The following is a 15,088-nucleotide window of genomic DNA, read 5'->3' on the forward strand; positions in this document are numbered from 1 at the left end:
AACATATATTACGTAGCTACGCACTACATTGCCATCATAAAATATGAAATAGCCCACTTGAGTGTTGAGTGTAGAGGTAGTAGGGTTATATCGTATGTGATTATGTTTGTGTTATCTTCTTTGGCAACAATGTAGTTTAACGGGCGCAGTTTATATAGCGATAACTGTTTCAAGGTAAAGTGCACTACTCCCTCTTCTTTTATTGCAATACGTGTCTGTTAATGACACTTCAGCGATAACTTATATCCTCACATCGTTCTAACAAGGCGTTCGATACAATAACTTTTGACCATTAACTAAATTAACCAAAATTACGGTCATGAATTCGGGAAATTAATTTATTATTTATGTTTTATTGATTAGTTTATCAAATAAAGCCGAATTAATAATGTGAGGTCGTTCCTTAATGCAATGTGAATTTCAGCAGATAAATCTGTATTCGTATTTAATACGAGTAACGATTTTACAATCAACCCATCAAAGGGAGACAATAATTCAGACATTTCATGAAAACCCGCCTCCTATGTTTTGTGATTATGGTGATTATTTTCTTCCCAGTATGATGATGATCAGAATAGGTATGTGATAACTGTTTCCTGCATTGTAACACTTGTTTGATGATTAATATCTTATATTTTGCAGACATGCCTTGATATGCATAGTGCGAGGCACGCTGATTTATTTGCGCAAAAAATGACTTCGACACTAGGGCCTACATGTTATAGGGATATGATTCTTCACTCTGCGTGTTCGCCGATACCTTGCTTTGTAGGTCATATTTTGCACTTACAAAAACGTGAATACTTTGCACCACAGTCGGAAACTCTGATCATTAACTGTTTGTGTTTTTAGGAATTGGCAAGAATTTGCATGCAATTTCGTCAGAATTGTCATTGTATCGGAATAAAATCAATATACTTTCATCAAACCAATTTATGACATTGCAGTATTTCATGCCTAGACCAGACGTGGAACGAGCGAGGCTCCTACTCTGGTTGCTACTACCATCAGGCATATAAATAACGTTTTTATAAGCATTGTCGAAACAATGACATCGAAATCGAACTAACCTCCAATGATACACTGTGGGTTTACAAACTAGCCAAATCTGGACCTATCCTGATTGGTATGAACATCTTCAAGATTCTATAAGAGTACAACTATCGAGTGTCCTAGGTTATGCTGCTCCTGTCCAAGTCAAAATGACATAAGTGAGTAGAGTGCAAAAATGGCAATTATGGTTGTGGGATAATGTGTGGAAGGGGAAGACCTGCTAGACACCAAGCCTAACTCATGTCGGTTCCGTATGGCCATTGAGAACAGAGGAGTAAGTTTGTAACTGGACAAACCTGTTGTGTAACGAGCCCTGACAGTATTATGTATGTAGACAATGTTTGAATTTTGTTTGATATCAGGAGACCGCTCAAGGAAGTAATTTCCCTGTCTGCATATTGATTTTCACAACATTGCAACAGGTCATGTCTCGCATATTTCAGCCCCAGATTATGTTTGGGAATACAGTTAAAATATTCATCGTTGTCCAATGGCACCTGTGTCAAATACAAATTATTCCGATGTCCTTATTTATGTTAATGAAGATATGAATCCTCATATAGTCAAATGTTAAATTTAGTCTCTCATTCAACTCAAGACAGTGCTAAATATGATCAAGGCCACAATGTTTTGTGAAAAACTTTAAGTCTACCAGCCCGAACTTGGCTCTGTATATCATCTTCCTGGATGTTTTAGTGTTGTCATGTGGTCTTTTATTAGCTTACGAGACTCATCTGAATTTAACTGGACATGGGCTTCGAACCAGTTGCTTAGTTGCAGACAGTTTTGATCATTGACCCAGACATGGTTTGGACAGTTATTCAACATGGTCAGTGTGATCCGTGATGGTATTCTTTTTCATCTAATGTAAACTGACAGTGAGCAACTTGTCTGAAGTCCATGTTTTGTAAAATTCTGTGTGGTTAAAAGTTGCTCAGCTGAAAATGGTCCACATGATAACACTAAGAACTTCTGAAAATGTTGCTTGGAGTCACGTTCGGATCAGTAGATTCAAATTTCTTATGGCACAGACGTAACTGAACACAAAATGGAGGTCAATAATTGTCATGGATGAAATACAGAGAAAGCAGTGTGTTGTAATTACGGACAATGAGGGATGCAGTGGTAATTGTCCTTATTAACAGTCAATGAAGAAAACCAAGGAGAATGTCAGCAAGTGTGGAAGTGTGTATGGGATAAACCTTTGTGTGAACAGCCAGATATACTTAATCTCTAATCAGTCTTCAAAATGTATAAAAATCAAGGGTTCCTTTTCCTTGTCTTAGTTGTTAAACATTAGAGATTTATGGGGTTCCTCGATTCAAATACTATCAGCCCCATCTTAATTCTAGCACTGTTAATTATTTGTTAATGCACTGTGTATATTCTTGGAAACATGATAAACCAGCAAATATGTGCATATCGTTGCTGTGTCATTATGATACTACTATGTTGTTACGTGTACAAATGTTGCAGCATGCTGATGTCACAACCTGATGGTGCATATAGTTATCTATAGTATAATACCTTTACCAATGGTGAGGTGGGAGTGTGGTATGCTGCAATGGTGAGGTGGGAGTGTGGTATGCTGCAATGGTGAGGTGGGAGTGTGGTATGCTGCAATGTTTTCAGTGATCGTAGGTTTAGACACTGCGTTGCATATCACTTGAATGGCATTTTAATCAGTCCATTGTTGTCACCATGTTTGATATTTCAAATTTCAGGTTTTCGGCACATAAACCTAAATACTGATGGCTGTAGGATAGATAGAGGTTATCACGCGAGTGTGTTTGGGGATGCTAAATATCCTGCATTAGGAATAAACATTGTATTTAGCGAGCCTTGGCATATTTCGGCAATATCCAACTACTTTAATTTGTGGAGAAGGTTTTAAGCCGCAGAGGTCTACAAGCACAGATATGGCTACTCATCCCGCTTGGCTAGGCCTCGTGCCCTCGCAAAATTGTTTCGAAATTTATATCTCCAAAGTTGCCAAAACTTATAAAATGCCTTAGCTACGTCACAGTTAGACACTGATTTTCAGTATATTGGACTGTTCTTTTGATAATGATAGCAATTATCCCTGTAGTTTATCCAGATTCCCGATGGTTAATTCTGACTCGATCGCCGAATGACGAGGGCGACACCATGTTTGTTTATAAACAGCGAAAGTAGTCCTACTTGACCTTTGATATTTGCATCTCATTCCGCATATGACCCCAACGGATATCGTTTTTATCCGTTGGCTTTATCCTGCCGAGAAACCTACCCATTATATGATAAGACAGTTTATCCTGCATTGGTACTAACAATGCGATTCATCGGGATATGATATTCCTAATAGCTGGGTTGTGATGTGCTGTACCACTATACATGTACCACTACACATGTACCATTACACATGTACCATTACGCATATACCACTACACATGTACCACTACACATGTACCATTACGCATGTACCATTATGCATATGCCACTACACATGTACCACTACACATGTACCATTACGCATGTACCATTACGCATATGCCACTACACATGTACCATTACGCATGTACCATTACACAAGTACCACTACACATGTACCATTACGCATGTACCATTACGCATGTACCACTACACATGTACCACTACACATGTACCACTACACATGTACCACAACACATGTACCACTACACATGTACCATTACACGTGTACCATTACGCATGTACCACTACGCATGTACCACTACACATGTACCACTACACATGTACCACTACACATGTACCATTACACATGTACCACTACACATGTACCACTACACATGTACCACTACACAAGTACCACTACACAAGTACCACTACACATGTACCACTACACATGTACCTCTACACATGTACCACTACACATTGTACAACTAGCCCAAGATTGTGGAAATTATGCTAAGGACAAGTTAAAGCTTAAGGTTTTAGAATACTCATACACAACATAATAGGTTTTAATACTCTCACACCAGTAGCAATATGATACGGTTCACACTGACATTAGCAACAGTGTAGACTTGGGTTTAAGGTAACGACACCATATACAACAATATCTGTTCAGAATTCATGACTGCTGCAGTGGCTGGAATATAAAAACATCTGAGTAATAAGCTGTGTGTTACCATGGTTACTTATAAGATTAGTATGCGTTTATGTAGAGTTGATTTATTAAATGGTTGAACGGTTTGAAAATGTTAATGAACATTTGACATACCTTGTGGTGAATTTACAATGGCAACTGTTAACATAAGTTTGCAAACTCAGGTTGCAGGGTTGTGTTTTCACACGACAAATATATGCTGTTACTTTGTCCTCTTTGCTTCTGTCAAATGCTGATGCCATGTTCTCTGTAAGTCAAATCATGTGATAGCAAAGCTAGGGGTTACGATTGTGGCTATTTCCACTATTTTTTGTTGTAACGCTGCACTCAGCAATATTCCAGCTTTTTGGCAGCTGTCGGTAAGTAATTGAGTCTGGACCAGACAATCCAGTGTTTGATATCATGAGCAACGTTCCATGCAATTGTAATACGATGACATGCATCAACCAAGTGAGCGAACCTGACTGCCCGATCCCTTTGGTCGCCTCAAACGACAAGCATGGTCAGCTTTTACAACAAATGTGGGTGCTGAAGACCTATTCTACTCCGAATCATCACCCTATTGCAATAGTACTGCAATAGTTGTAAACCAACTTTAAGGCTTGATAATTATTTTAATTTTTAATCAATGTAAATTGTAATAGAAATGCATAAAATATTACTGACAATCTTATAGATGGACATTTTCGTCCCTGTCGCTTCTCAAACGAAACTAAAGTAACACAAATCTGAAGTTGTTGTGATCCCTGCTCCCCAACCAGAGGCAGGTTTGAAATTCCTGTAAGATATGTAATATTTTATTTTACAATTAACTGAATCTATCGATTGTTATTAGGGCTGGGATGAGTAGCTCTGGTACTCGGGGCGGGTGGGTCCTATGTAGGCCCCGGGTACCCACATGACTATCTGGAGACACGTGATATATTATTTAGTGACGATAATAATAAAACTCCATGTTTACGCTTCAAGTGTTAGCAGTTTCCATTTCTTTCTGACTATGAATGCATTCCCTCTGACATTTGTATGTTTGAGTAAAGATAAAGCTTCAGTAAGCTTCAGGGAATTCATGATCAAATCGGTTTATATGTTTATCTAAGAAGTTTTTGCCAGGGCTCTGGTAAAGCAATTCCCAATCGTCCAACTCTAGAGGCCTGCGGGCACCTGGGTAGGGTTGGTGATAGGGGGTCTGGTCCCCGAGAAGTTAATATGGACTTATCACAGCCCTAATTGTTATGCATAATATTGACCATACTGTTGGCATTTTATAATTCCTATGAATATAATACTATTGTCGGGCAAAACAATTGTGATAGTTGGGTAAATCATTACGCTCTTAATCTACCCAGTATCTGATTGGTTGTAAGCTGCCAACATTGACCACCATTCACATGGCAAAGAATGCTTTGAAAATAATAAAATGGTGGCCGACATATTTGTGATAATAGAGAGTGGTTCTGTTTCTTGCCAACAGTTTATTATTTTCAAAGTCAAAGTCATTTCACCTCACGTACAGGCATTTAATGCATTTATTTAACATGTTTAATAATAAATGAAATATTGCAAATCACGATCACAAACTTGCACAAATAATTTACTATGAGTAAATCATTAATCTGTTCATGCTTGTTGCATGAATAATTGGTGTTAACATCAACGAGTCACGGTTGATCATCCAGGCACGAAGGATGATCCACCCAGGATGAATCACTCCGGTAGCTTAGTTTAATAAAGAACAGTCTATGCCAAACACTTTTAGTCTACTAGCCAGAAAATAGCTCTTAACATCATTTTCATCAGATGTCCGTGTTACTGTGAGTATTTGGATTATTAGCTGAGCTTAATAGACCTGACACAATTTTACTAGACTTAGGCTTCAGACAAGAAGAATGACATATACTATTGTGACAAAAGACAAGCAAGTTTTGTTATATAACGTGTGTCAGTGTGTAGAGAACTTGTCCAGTGGAAACAGTTAGATCAATTAGATCCTGCTGATGATTACGTAGAGCATGTTCTAGCAGATTCTGGAGACATGCTGGTGACATTCTTCAGTCATTCCAGGAACAAAGTCACATGTGATGTGGTTCCATGGCGGATGTTGAAACTAAGGCCTCGGCTGTTTGTCTCTGTGGTAATGTGAGCAGTGGCTGCGATATTCCGACTAATGACGACCCAGTATTCATGGTGGATTCAGTGTTTCATGGGCAGACTGTTACAGTGTATCCCTGTCATCTCGTGATCTCCTGGCTCGGACAGTTCATGGAAATGTGTTCTTTGTCTGTTGGCTACTGTAATTACTCTGCTAATTCCAGGACGAGTTCATTTTTCCAAGTCAAGGTAGTTCATTATAGTATAACTCTATACATACATATTTTCTGAAATTAAGAAATCTTTTTATGAAGTGAAGAGGGAAACACTTTTTATATAAGCTGGTATAAGATAATAAAGTTATTTTCAAATTATTAAACTTATCCTATCTCACAGTATGCAATGAGAAATGCATGGTGTGAGATAGGATAAGTATAGAATCTAATAAATATACAATTTATTGTAAAATTTACAAATTTTTAAACTTATCCTATCTCACGCTAAGCGTTACTCATTTCATAGTGTGAGATTTGATAAGAATTGTAAATATTAAATTTATTTTGAAATTTACAATTTTGTATGTGGTTGTCATGGCTACCTGATTTTTAAAAGTTATCAGTTCTTATGAGAAGGCTCCGTTTTAATATGGCCTTATAAAAGATATGTACGACTGAATTCATGGAAAGAGGTGGTTATTTAGAGCATACTGATTGAGGAAAGATCTAAATGCCGAACAATGTTTTGGTGTTTCTGTATTTAGGTCGATCATTTTATTAGAACAAGTACGGTACTTATTAGCTTATTATCCTTGCAAGATCATATTCATTTTGCCCATTGAGGCATGCTGGTGTGTATTGTATAACAGCTGGCAATATCAGATGGATATATGACTTATACCTGGGACAGCGAATTGTGGGGTGTGGAGTCAGGTGCTTACCTCTCCAGGTGAGTGTTGAAAGAAATGGAGTATTGTAGTCAACTGAACCCAGATACTTGATAAGCCACCATATAGAGCATGTCTTCAGGCCTCCATAAATACACTGGATGTTCACTGTACAGCACTGTTCAAAGTTAAGAAAGTAACTGGGCTTGTTAAAACCATACTGTTTGATTTACAGAGTTAGCATGTCGTAGGGGTTCCAGGATCAAGCACCCTCCCCTATCCTTCACCACCCTAGATGGTGGATTCCTTTCCCCTCCCCTATCCTTCACCACCCTAGATCGAGGATTCCTTTCCCCTCCCCTATCCTTCACCACCCTAGATGGAGGATTCTTTTCCCCTCCCCTATCCTTCACCACCCTAGATGGAGGATTCTTTGACCCTCCCTTATGTTTGATTTATCATGCTTAGAATCATGTACCAGCACCCACAACATTATGTGGCTCACTGTAGACTTACATCTAGTCTCTGAAATGAACATAGTTTTCAGAAAAAAAGAGTTGTTAAATTATAGTTATAAAATATAATCCTGATAATAAAAAGGAGCCCAGACACTTTCTTCATTTCCTGATACTGCAGTAATCTAGATTTACCAAACATTATAGACCTGCATGGGCTGTATTGGATATATTTGATTCAGGGTCTGTATGACAGACTTACTAAGGATCACTGCATTGACTTGCGAATAACATGTTTTATCAACGTGGCCATCATGTCTTTCATCAGCACTTCACTGAAGTTCAAGTTTAAAGTAATCAAATTCCTATTCATTCTTGATCCCCCCCCCCCCCCCTCCATGCTTACATAAAACTGTTTTCAGACTACTGTGGTTATTCAAGCGACAATCATTATGTGTGTGATATGACTAGAGTCATACTGACCGTGAACTTTCTCAATGTCAAGTGAAGAAGACGGATCCCTAACCAAATTTTCACAAAGACCAATTTACATTAACTGTTCACGTGTCCCTATTGAGAAGTCTAGGTGCCACATATTTAAACATGGTAGGAGCTAGCTCCCAGCAAAGAACAGTCTGTTTATCATGTTTATTGTTATTGCATGGTAAATATATAGAATGAACAATGCTGAAAGCTAATCATATGGGACCATGCTATCATAGTTTTTCTTCCTTTTGAGCCAGCAGAGATTTGATTTTAGATATTGAAATGAAAGCGAGTTGTGTGGTAACTATAATCACTGGTTTGACCTGGGTGTGATGATCTTACCATTTTGGTTACTGCCTGTAACCATGGTTACATACATGGCCCTATCATGAACTTGATTTAATTGAAATCTGTGTATATACACTAAAAGCATGATAAGTGTAGTGACCTATCACCTTTGTTTTGCCTGGGATACTTTTTTAAGTCAACTAATCAGTGGTAAGTTGTAATGAGAGCTCAAACTCCACAAGAAGAGGGCAAGGGTTATCGGAATAGATCCCAGTCGTTTTTCTGTCCGCTCAAGCTGCTTTAGCATTATAGGAGGAAAGCTAATGGATATATTTGAATTCCACTTTGCAGGTAGTCTATGCTGTAGAAACTAGAATGTACATGGACTCAATATCTGGAGTATCTGGTCACATTTGACAGAGTTATGGCCCTTGTTTTTCTGTAATCTGGTCAAAGCAATTGTTTGAAGCTTGAGAGGTGTGTGATTATTAAAGGTATTGTCTTTAAGTTTGATGAAGTTCTTAATAAACATGTAAGTAGTACATACGGAGTACTGAAGACAGTTATGGTTCTTGTGTTTGATCATCATTATTGCCTACTGGTTAAAGTGTTTGCACGTCACGCCGAAGACCCGGGTTCGATTCCCAACATGGGCACAATGTGTGAAGCCCATTTCTGGTGTCCCCCGCTGTCATATTGCTGGAATATTGTTAAAAGCGGCGTAAAACCATACTCACTCACTCACCCATCATTATTGCATGTAATTTATTCAGGAGCAAATTATCATATATATAATTATCTTTATGATAAATGTGATAAAAATTACAGGAGATATTTACCTTTTTATTATGATAATATTTGAAAATGTTTTGTTAAATATTTCCTGAGGGTATATCAACATTATCAAATAAGTATTCACTTGAAACAGCATTGTTGCGTATTAATTAAACATGTAGTCTCATAGTTTATAATGTTCAGTTGTCGGGAACCAAGGGAGTAAGCATATATAGAATACCAAAGAATAAATATGAGTACCCAATTAGAATGATTGCATGTGAGTACATACTTGATGGCCCAGAACGTGAACAAGAGATCTGAATATGCATGTACATTCTTCTGGACAACAGGAACTGTTACCATCATACTTCATTCAGCTGTTTTGTATTGTGACTACCAGCATTTCACGCCTGTTGATACATTTGAATGGACATAATATATGTGGATATACAATCGTATTTCCGGGACTTGCCACGGATGTTTTCAAACAGATTGTTAGAACTCCATTCAGCGATAAACAGTTGATTATGCAATGAGAAGCGTTATGTGCAAATGAACAACGAACAACAATACAATCATGTCTGTGTAAAACTCTCAGTATAAAAAGTGTACATAAATTTTGGGAGCCATGCGTTACTGCTCGTAGTAACCGAGATAGCGCTTTATCGAAGAGCACAATAGCGAGGGATCACGGTTTATACTGAACCGCAAAAGAAACATCACCATGGATAGACATATGAGAAACCTTATTTGTCCAAACACTGTAAACATACTTTGAGACATATGAAAAAGATGAAACTTGGCAAAACTGATCATCAAGGTTGAAGTATAAGTGTCAAATGTTCTTAAAGTGAAACACAACACTAGTCTCTGAGAAAATGGCATCACAAGTCAGGATCTCGTGTGTCCGCCATGTGCATTGATGACTGCCGTGCAACTTCAATACATGGAATGGATGAGGCGGTTGATGAAGGCCATAGGCACTTGGGCCCACACTCTGAGGAACGCCTGACGCAGTTCAGCTGCAGTTGTTGACCTTGGTGCTCAATGGGATTTAAATTGGGACTGAGGGTAGGCCACTGCATGGTTCTGATGCCATTCTGCTTGAGGAAGTCTCTTGTTGCTGTCGTAGTGTGGACACGGGTGTTATCATGCTGAAACTCGTGGTTGTGGCGACATGCCAAATGAGGTATGGCGAGAGTTGTCTCAAGACTTGATCAATGTACCGAGCTGCTGTGACACCATTGCCTCTCCCAGGACTGATGTTCTTGAAGACCACAGGACCGACCCTCTGTGCAAGACCAATTCCACCCCACACCATGATGTTTGGACCAGCCCATGAGTCTCTCTCAACAACACAAGCATCCGAATAAAGTTCCCCACAGCATCGCCAGACTCTCTCTCTCTCTCTCTGCCATCTGCTGTTGAGATACAGGAACGGCTCTCGTCTGATAAGAGGACTCTTCTCCACTGCTGGAGGCGCCAATGCTGGTGCTGTGTTGCCCACTGAAGACGGTCCCGGCGATGACATGGTGTCGGAATGGGTCCTCAGTGTGGCCTGTGACAGAGAGGGTGAATGCTCGTCAATCATCGACGCACTGTGTGCGCACTTATGTGTTGCCGGTGTGTCCCCATGGACTGTCAAGCAGTTTTCACAGCAGTAACAAAGCGATCTTGAAGATGCTGTCGCACAATCTCACGATCCTGACGTCGGGGGACCCTTGGTCCTCCACTACTTTGTCGGTCATCTGTAGTGTTGGTGGTCTGGTACCGTTGCTGGAGCCTGTATATGGTCCTTACGTGGACTTGAAATGCATTGGCTACTTGCCGGGCGGTTTGTCCAGCTTTGGAGTGACGTTTCTTTTGCGATTCAGCATATAGATATAGATATAGATATAGATAAAGTCCAAAGATAAGCTGTATAATTTACTCTGTACATGTGTATATATACAAAGTAGATGTGGGATGCTCAGAGTATCACCTGGTCGCTTGTGATATGATGTGGATCACAATACGGACTGACATTACATCACAACAGGTACGAAGAAATTGTGAAATACTGCGCGACACTATCTTTACACTACTTTTTCCTGTAAGCAGGTTAAAAAACTTTTGAAACCCAAACTGACAAATTGAAATGCAGTGGGGGCATCCATTATTACCACCACATCATGGTGTTCCGCAATGCTTACAAGCAGCACTATGCTACTATCTACGTAAGGGAGGAGACTCCATCAGTTCCATTGATAGTGTATCGTGATATCACAAACTTCAAGGATCATCTGTACCAAAGTATCAATGACATTAGTATCTGTGAATCAATAAGGCCCACGTAATGTTGTCTGTCATAGCCCTAAGTTTCCCCAGTAATTTTTTCCGAACTTGAAATATACTTCACATGAGCATTATCCGCACAATCTAACTGAGGAGGGTCCTGTTGACCTTGAGGTTTGCTGTTATGGTATTTCAATCTAGGGACACCCCATTCTTCAACTGTTAACATTACGGCTGTTAAGAAGACCCTGTAACCATGATGAATTTCATGCATAATGGTCCGACACTGGCAGCGTTAGAAATTGGCCTATAGTACTTGCCGAACTGCCCAATAGTTAAGGTATCCTAAGGACTAGTAGAAATTTGCGCTTTTAAAGGTTTTACTATATGTTATCATTATAAGGACTAGTGGGCTAAAACTGTTGGTTTCTATCTTTGTACTGCATGTCTTCGACCCAACCATTCCTGGTTTGGAGCTGGCTGTGTCATACCAAGAGACGTTAAAAGGTGTTACTTGTTGTTTTCCCGCCTGGCGGTTACCAGTAAGGGATAAAATCAAGGACTGTTCATCTCGGAGTCAGTACACACCTCGATGAGTAAGCCACCTGAGTGTGTTAAGTTCTCGGCTAGGAGTCAGTACACACCTTGCTGGACAAAAACAAAAATCAGCATCAGTTGCCCATGGACAAGCTTAAAAGCATGTTTAGTACTCAATATTTATATAATATTTGTAACCATGGTAACAAGAACTAGATATTGCTTTGAAAGAGTGTAAACATCTTGAGTAAGACCAGTCCAACTGATGACAATTTTTTGTTTCCTTCCTTGTTCTAATTTTGATCATGCTTTAGGACACGCTGTCTGATAAAATGTTCACCATGTGTTCACTGTACCATGTCAATTGGGCAACATTTTGTGAAAGGTCATGGCAGGTCACACCGACCATGCTGGCATGTGGGTTGCCCCTGATCATGGTATATTATCCGTGGTGGGAAAATCCCTGGAGATATGAAAACAGATTCATCAACGTCAAAACGAAAATTGCAGGCAGTGAACAAATTTGTGATAAAAACACTGTTCCTGGAATTCCTGGATTTGTGACAGGAAAGAGCATTTCTTACGTGTGGTTTGGAGTAGTGTGTTCAGTCATACTCTGATGATGTTTGTTGCAGCTCATCCACTTGTCTGTGTAGACTTGATTGTCGCCATTGATTTCCATGGTTTAAGGCTGTGAGTTGTGCCAGTGGCTGTACTGGCTGTAAAAAGATATATAACAATTTTCATTATTATTTGTATCGTTTAACCTAAAATCTACACAGAAGTTCAGTGATTGGTGTTATGAGGAGCGGTCATGTTGTCAACCAGGTCACCAAGTCTGATCACCAGATCCATATAGTAATATAGACTGATATAGTCACCTTAGGCAACTAAGCACAGGTTTCTGGAGACCAGTTATAACTTGGAATCTCCACTTAGACAATCATTGACAATCACACAGGTTGCTGGAACCTATTCTACCCCAGGATCTCCATGGTGAGACACACATGTTGCTTGGACCTATTCTAGCCCAGGATCCCCATGGTGAGACACACATGTTGCTTGGACCTATTCTAGCCCAGGATCCCCATGGTGAGACACACACAGGTTGCTGGGGACCTATTGTAGCCCAGGATCCCCATGGTGAAACACACACAGGTTGCTTGGACCTATTGTAGCCCAGGATCCCCATGGTGAGACACACACAGGTTGTGGAGTCCTGTTCTGGCACAGGATCCCCATGGTGAGACACACACACAGGTTGCTGGGGACCTATTCTAGCCCAGGATCCCCATGGTGAGACACAGGTTGCTGGGGACCTATTGTAGCCCAGGATCCCCATGGTGAGACACAGGTTGCTGGGGACCTATTGTAGCCCAGGATCCCCATGGTGAGACACAGGTTGCTGGGGACCTATTGTAGCCCAGGGTCCCCATGGTGAAACACACACAGGTTGCTGGGGACCTATTGTAGCCCAGGATCCCCATGGTGAGACACACACAGGTTGCTGGGGACTTATTCTAACCAAGGATCCCATGGTGAGACACACACAGGTTGCTGGAGACCTATTCTAGCTCAGGATCCCCATGGTGAGACACACACAGGTTGCTGTGGACCTATTGTAGCCCAGGATCCCCATGGTGAGACACAGGTTGCTTGGACCTATTGTAGCTCAGGATCCCCATGGTGAGACACACACAGGTTGCTGGAGACCTATTGTAGCTCAGGATCCCCATGGTGAGACACACACAGGCTGCTTGGACCTATTGTAGCCCAGGATCCCCATGGTGAGACACACACAGGTTGTGGAGTCCTGTTCTGGCACAGGATCCCCATGGTGAGACACACACACAGGTTGCTGGGGACCTTTTCTAGCCCAGGATCCCCATGGTGAGACACACACAGGTTGCTGGGGACCTTTTGTAGCTCAGGATCCCCATGGTGAGACACACACAGGTTGCTTGGACCTATTGTAGCTCAGGATCCCCATGGTGAGACACAGGTTGCTTGGACCTATTCTAGCTCAGGATCCCCATGGTGAGACACACACAGGTTGCTGGAGACCTATTGTAGCTCAGGATCCCCATGGTGAGACACACACAGGTTGCTGGGGACCTATTGTAGCTCAGGATCCCCATGGTGAGACACACAGGTTGCTGGGGACCTATTGTAGCTCAGGATCCCCATGGTGAGACACAGGCTGCTTGGACCTATTCTAGCTCAGGATCCCCATGGTGAGACACACACAGGTTGCTGGGACCTATTCTAGCTCATGGATCCCCATGGTGAGACACACACAGGTTGCTGGGGACTTATTCTAACCAAGGATCCCATGGTGAGACACACACAGGTTGCTGTGGACCTATTGTAGCCCAGGATCCCCATGGTGAGACACACACAGGTTGCTTGGACCTATTGTAGCCCAGGATCCCCATGGTGAGACACACACAGGTTGCTGGGGACCTATTGTAGCCCAGGATCCCCATGGTGAGACACACACAGGTTGCTGGGGACTTATTCTAACCAAGGATCCCATGGTGAGACACACACAGGTTGCTGGAGATCTATTCTAGCCCAGGATCCCCATGGTGAGACACACACAGGTTGCTGGGGACCTATTCTAGCCCAGGATCCCCATGGTGAGACACACACAGGTTGCTGGGGACCTATTCTAACCCAGGATCTCCATGGTGAGACACACACAGGTTGCTGGGGACCTATTGTAGCTCAGGATCCCCATGGTGAGACACACACAGGTTGCTGGGGACCTATTGTAGCTCAGGATCCCCATGGTGAGACACAGGTTGCTTGGACCTATTCTAGCTCAGGATCCCCATGGTGAGACACACACAGGTTGCTGGAGACCTATTGTAGCTCAGGATCCCCATGGTGAGACACACACAGGTTGCTTGGACCTATTGTAGCTCAGGATCCCCATGGTGAGACACACAGGTTGCTGGGGACCTATTGTAGCTCAGGATCCCCATGGTGAGACACAGGCTGCTTGGACCTATTGTAGCTCAGGATCCCCATGGTGAGACACACACAGGTTGCTGGGACCTATTCTAGCTCATGGATCCCCATGGTGAGACACACACAGGTTGCTGGGGACTTATTCTA

General features: G+C 41.4%; 1 protein-coding gene across 5 annotated transcripts in view; it reads left to right on the forward strand.

Annotated features, from left to right (window-relative positions):
• The first annotated feature begins 488 nt into the window (after window positions 1-488).
• LOC139464057 (anion exchange protein 3-like) overlaps window positions 489-15,088 on the forward strand; it is a 124,833-nt gene continuing 110,233 nt past the window's right edge. For 4 of the 5 annotated variants that reach the window (XM_071245587.1, XM_071245585.1, XM_071245596.1 and 1 more), the window contains exon 1: window positions 489-578. The gene's annotated coding sequence lies outside the window, so the exon portion shown is untranslated. The remainder of the gene's footprint in view (window positions 579-15,088) is intronic. The other variant, XM_071245590.1, reaches the window with a different exon arrangement.

The sequence above is a fragment of the Haliotis cracherodii genome, unplaced genomic scaffold, assembly GCF_022045235.1.
Source record: "Haliotis cracherodii isolate W230 unplaced genomic scaffold, xgHalCrac1.p SCAF_16, whole genome shotgun sequence".
Lineage (NCBI taxonomy): Eukaryota > Metazoa > Mollusca > Gastropoda > Lepetellida > Haliotidae > Haliotis > Haliotis cracherodii.